Source organism: Schistocerca piceifrons, chromosome 1 (genome assembly GCF_021461385.2).
Source record: "Schistocerca piceifrons isolate TAMUIC-IGC-003096 chromosome 1, iqSchPice1.1, whole genome shotgun sequence".
Lineage (NCBI taxonomy): Eukaryota > Metazoa > Arthropoda > Insecta > Orthoptera > Acrididae > Schistocerca > Schistocerca piceifrons.
In genome coordinates, this window is record NC_060138.1 from 298,674,294 (window position 1) to 298,680,293 (window position 6,000).

Genomic DNA, 6,000 nt, shown 5'->3' on the forward strand with positions numbered 1-6,000 from the left:
CACTGAGACCTGAGTTACAACTTTTACTCGATGTTAGAAGTCGGCGAATGGAAACTGGATACCGAGGTATTCTCAAGGTGTATCACCTTGCTTGGTCAACTGGTCTTCTGTTTCTTTGTATAAAATGCCTATGAGAATTTTATACAAAGCAGTTTAAAATATTTATTTCTTCGAGAGTATTCGCGGGATATGTCGATAACAAGCTTACTACTGTGATGTCCTCAGTTCCTGCTCTCTGTGGCACTGAGAAAGTGTCTGGAATCAGAAATAAAAGTCTATCATCTTTCTGAATAAAATAGTAACTGATGATCATCGTTTTCGTCACTGCTTCCGTTGTATGAGAAAAGGCTGGTAATCCAGAATGAGATTTTCACTCTGCAGCGGAGTGTGCGCTGATATGAAACTTCCTGGCAGATTAAAACTGTGTGCCCGACCGAGACTCGAACTCGGGACCTTTGCCTTTCGCGGGCAAGTGCTCTACCAACTGAGCTACCCAAGCACGAATCACGCCCGTCCTCACAGCTTTACTTCTGCCAGTATCTCGTGTCCTACCTTCCAAACTTTACAGAAGATCTCCTGCGAATCCTGCAGATCTAGCACTTGCCCGCGAAAGGCAAAGGTCCCGAGTTCGAGTCTCGGTCGGGCACACAGTTTTAATCTGGCAGGAAGTTTCATATCAGCGCACACTCCGCTGCAGAGTGAAAATCTCATTCTGGAAACATCCTCCAGGCTGTGGCTAAGCCATGTCTCCGCTATATCCTTTCTTTCAGGAGTGCTAGTTCTGCAAGGTTCGCAGAAGAGCTTCTGTTAGGTTTGGAAGGTAGGAGACGAGATACTGGCAGAAGTAAAAACTGTGAGTACCGGGCGTGAGTCGTGCTTTGGTAGCTCAATTGGTAGAGCACTTGCCCGCGAAAGGCAAGGTCCCGAGTTCGAGTCTCGATCGGGCACACAGTTTTAATCTGCCAGGAAGTTTCAAGGCTGGTAATGTTTGAAGCGAGTCGTTGTCTGACACAAGAAACCACTTCCAGCGCGTGCTGATGCGACTCTTGATTCATCAAACGTACTCTTTATAGCCCACTTTTTCGTATTATAATTAGTTAATGATCTGTTTTCTTTGGGGCCACATTGTTGGAGTGTGATTCGAAACACGACTTGCTGTAGCAGGGCGCGTCCGCACCGTGGCATCCCTTCGGAAGCCGGCGCTTCAAACGGTGCGAGGCCCGTGTGAGTCCTGCGCAGAACAGCGTGGCTGTCCAGAAAGCTGGCGGCCGCCGTTTGACGAGCTAACAACCGCAGCGGCGGCCGGCCTGCCGACGTGTCAATGTTGTTCCGGCGGCGGCGGCGGCAGCAAGAAGAGCATCGGCGTTGCCGAGCGGAGCGTTTGGGTAATCCGATCTGCGCGCCTCCCAAATCTCCATTGCGAGCCGGCCACCGAGAAAATCGGCTCGGGTATCGCAAGGGGCAGAACGAGCCGCCCTCGTCCCGCCCCGTCCTATCCCAGACAACAAAAAGGCGCCCCCTGCCCCCAACCCCGGGCCGGGCACCGCGAGCCACGGCGCGCCCTTTGGCCGGCGGGCCCAGTGCAATGTTTGCGCTTGCCGTAATGAATCTAATAATGGGGCGGACATGATAGCCCCGCGGGGCGCCGCAAAACACGTGTCTGGCACCGCACCGCACCGCCCCTGCTCTGCTCGCCTTTAATCCTTAGGGCTTCCAGCCGTCGTCTCGTTCCCAGGCCGTGACACTCCTGTTCATTTTTGTTATAGGAGGACGCATCATGTTCCTGCCGAGTGGTGCAAGGCTTACACTCGGCCGAGCCACACACGGCCTAAAACCACCGCGACAACATTCTGCATATTCTACCTGAAAGAAAATGCAACACCCTCAGGGACGGTGTTCAGTGGCACTAGGATATTATACAGTATGTGCGTACTGAGGGGTTATATTGTTAGTCCCCAGCCTGTGTGGCCGAGCGGTTCTAAGCACTTCAGTCTAGAACCGCGTGACCGCTACGGTCGCAGGTTCGAATCCTGCCTCGGGCATGGATGTGTGTGATGTCCTTAGGTTAGTTACGCTTAATTAGTTCTAAGTTCTAGGGGACTGATGACCTCAGAAGTTAAGTCGCATAGTGCTCAGAGCCATTTGAACCATACATCTGCTCTCTGCGCCCGATGTGAAACGCAAGGCAAAGGAAACTTCCAATTGTACCACTTATTAGGGCTTCTTCCAGTTTCGTTCACGTATGGAGGAGGAGGAGGAGGAGATTAGTGTTTAACGTCCCATCGACAACGAGGTCATTAGAGACGGAGCACAAGCTCGGGTTAGGGAAGGATGGGGAAGGAAATCGGCCGTGCCCTTTCAAAGGAACCATCCCGGCATTTGCCTGAAGTGATATAGGGAAATCACGGTTCACGTATGGAGCGCGGGAATAATGATTGTTTAAATGCTTCGGTGCGCGCTGTAATTAATGTACTCTTGTCTCCTTGATCACTAGGAGCGGCTGTAGGGAGCTTTCCTACATTCATAGAAAGCGTATGCGAAGCTTACTAGGAAACAACTGCAGTCTTGTGGACGCCACATGACGGAAACTGTGAAATGCAAGAGAGCAACTGAAGTGCCAAACGTAGCTCAACACAAGATCTGCATGCATTGTAAACAAGAGAACAGTTGAAGTACTGGTTGGCGCACTTTCAGTCCTTATACAGTATAGTGTTCTTCTTCTCGCCAGAACATTCGAGAACATTAAACTTGTCTAATTACAATAAATCCATGGTCTCAAACAACAAAGCCACTTCCAATCCCATTCTCTGGGAACTATTCAAGAAAAACCATCTTTAAGTGTAAACATAAAGAAGCGTTAAACAAAATAAAAAATAATGAATCCCCAGGAGAAGATTCAGTCTGTCAGGGTCTGTTTAAATATGCAAGCAAGTCGTTTACAGACAGATTCTTACACATCTTAAATATTATATGGTCAGGAGATGATATACCTGGGAGCTGAACTAAATTGTCATTCCTACCTTCAAAAAAGGAGACCTACAAATCGTGATAGCTACCGATAAATAGGCTTATTCACTTCCGCTTATAATTTTTTTTGTCACTATCATCAAAAGTTAATTGTGAAGAAGATACCATGAACCCATCATGTGTGAGGAACAAAATAGAATCGCAAAAGGAATATCATGCTGTGAAGGCTGTTTGTCATTGAAACTGCTTACAGAAAAACACAGAGAATTCAGTCTAGAAACACATACTGCCTTCGTCAACTTCCAAAAGATCTTTGATTGAAGTCAAGAGAAACAAATTTACAGCTTCTAGCCGCTAATCATGTCCCCTAGCAACTTATCGATAACATAATTGTATAAAAAATATAGAACAAAGTTAATCTTTCTCAAGAAATAGGAAAGATTATCAGAGCGGGGTACAGTACATGTAGGAGTACGATAAGTATGCGCCCTTTCAGACGCTGTTTATTATTTATATGAATAAGATGAACCAAAACTGCAGACAAATACCACAGGGATTCATTCAAATCAACAGCAACACAAAATTACACTACTGGCCATTAAAGTTGCTACACCACGAAGATGAAGAGCTACAGACGCGAAATTTAACCGACAGGAAGAAGATGTTGTGATATGCAAGTGATTAGCTTTTCAGGGCATTCAGACAAGGATGGCGCCGGTGGCGACACCTACAACGTGCTGACATGAGGACACTTTCCAACCGATTTCTCATACACAAACAGCAGTTGACCGGCGTTGCCTGGTGAAACGTTGTGATGCCTCGTGTAAGGAGAAGAAATGCGTACCATCACGTTTCCGACTTTGATAAAGGTCGTATTGTAGCCTATCGCGATTGCGGTTTATCGTATCGCGACATTGCTGCTCGCGTTGGTCGAGATCCAATGACTGTTAGCAGAATATGGAATCGGTGGGTTCAGGATGGTAATACGGAACGCCGTGCTGGATCCCAACGGCCTCGTATCGCTAACAGTCGAGATGACAGGGATCTTATCCGCATGGCTGTAACGGATCGTGCAGCCACGTCTCGATCCCTGAGTCAACAGATGGTGACGTTTGCAAGACAACAACCACCTGCACGAACAGTTCAAAGACGTTTGCAGCAGCATGGACTATCAGCTCGGAGACCATGGCTGCGGTTACCCTTGACGCTGCATCACAGACAGGAGCGCCTGCGATGGTGTACTCAACGACGAACCTGGGTGCACGAATGGCAAAACGTCATTTTTTCGGATGAATCCAGGTTCTGTTTACAGCATCATGATGGTCGCGTCCATGTTTGGCGACATCGCGGTGAACGCGCATTGGAAGCGTGTATTCGTCATCGCCATACTGGCATATCACCCGGCGTGATGGTATGGGGTGCCATTGGTTACACGTCTCGGTCACCTCTTGTTCGCATTGATGGCACTTCGAACAGTGGACGTTACATTTCAGATGTGTTACGACCCGTGGCTCTTCCCTTCATTCGATCCCTGCGAAACCCTACATTTCAACAGGATAATTCACGACCGCATGTTGCAGATCCCGTACGGGTCTTTCTGGATACAGAAAATGTTCGACTGCCACATGGCCAGCACATTCTCCAGATCTCTCACCAATTGAAAACGTCTGGTCAATGGTGGCCGAGCAACTAGACCGTCTCAATACACCAGTCACAACTCTTGATGAACTGTGGTCTCTTGTTGAAGCTGCATGGGCAGCTGTACCTGTACACGCCATCCAAGCTCTGTTTGACTCAATGCCCAAGCGTATCAAAGCCGTTATTACGGCCAGAGGTGGTGGTTCTGGGTATTGATTTCTCAGGATCTATGCACCCAAATAGCGTGAAAAAGTAATCACATGTCAGTTCTAGTATAATATATTTGTCCAATGAATACCCGTTTATCATCTGCATTTCTTCTTGGTGTAGCAATTTTAATGGACAGTAGTGTAGATGCTTTACTTTCTGCAGATAATTTAGCTCTTGTAGCATCTCTAGTGAACGGGTTTGCAGTGTTTTGTGCGTAATCTACAGACTATACCCGATAAATACAGTATGAACATTAATATTGAAGGAACAAAATCTGCGGTCTTCTGCAAAAAATACCCAATATAGGGCAAAATACCTTTGAAAAATTCTAGAAATAGTAGACACATTCACATATGTTGGCTATAAACTAGCCAGTCTGGAAGAAACAGATACCTGAAAAGCCAATAGATACACAAAAACAATGGGAGTCATTAACAATGTAATGAAACCATTCCAAGCATATCAGTATACATGTTTGTAATAGCTAAGGAAGACTTGTGCTGTGCTATGGCAGTGAATCCTGTACAATAATGGGTAAAGATACGAAAAGCCTAACGGCCTGTGAAATGAAGTTCTTCAGACTAACAGCTCGTTACAGCAAATGGGATTACAAATGGAATGAAGAAGTGTCGAAGGAACTTAAAATGGAATACACCGCACATTATATTCGAAACTAACAACACAGCTGGAGATAATATTTACAGCGAATGAACTCAAAGAGGATACAAACTCCTTGCAACACTAACACCCCAACCGTGTAAGAAGATCTCTTAGTCGACCAATTAAAAGATGGCTGGAAAACTTTTCGAAGAGACAGTAACTGGTCAAGAGGCCAAATATTTGGAAGGAAGATGATGATGTTGAATAATTTTCGATTAAGATGTCAGTTATAAATGAATGTTACATATCTCGAATCTACAGTTTTAAGAGTTCATTTCAACGTTACAATTAATTCAATTAAATACAAATTTGAGAAAGAATTTTCAGTTTGATTGGATTATATGGTTTCCATAATTTTGATTTAATGAAATATTTTTCAGGAAGTTAATTACATTTTTTTATGATATATCAGAAGTCTGTAATTTTAGTGAAACGAATTTGAATTGAAATATCTTAAATAAAATTTTTTGAAATTTCTCATATCTGCTGGTTGCTCATTACGTATTTAACAGAATATAAAAAAGA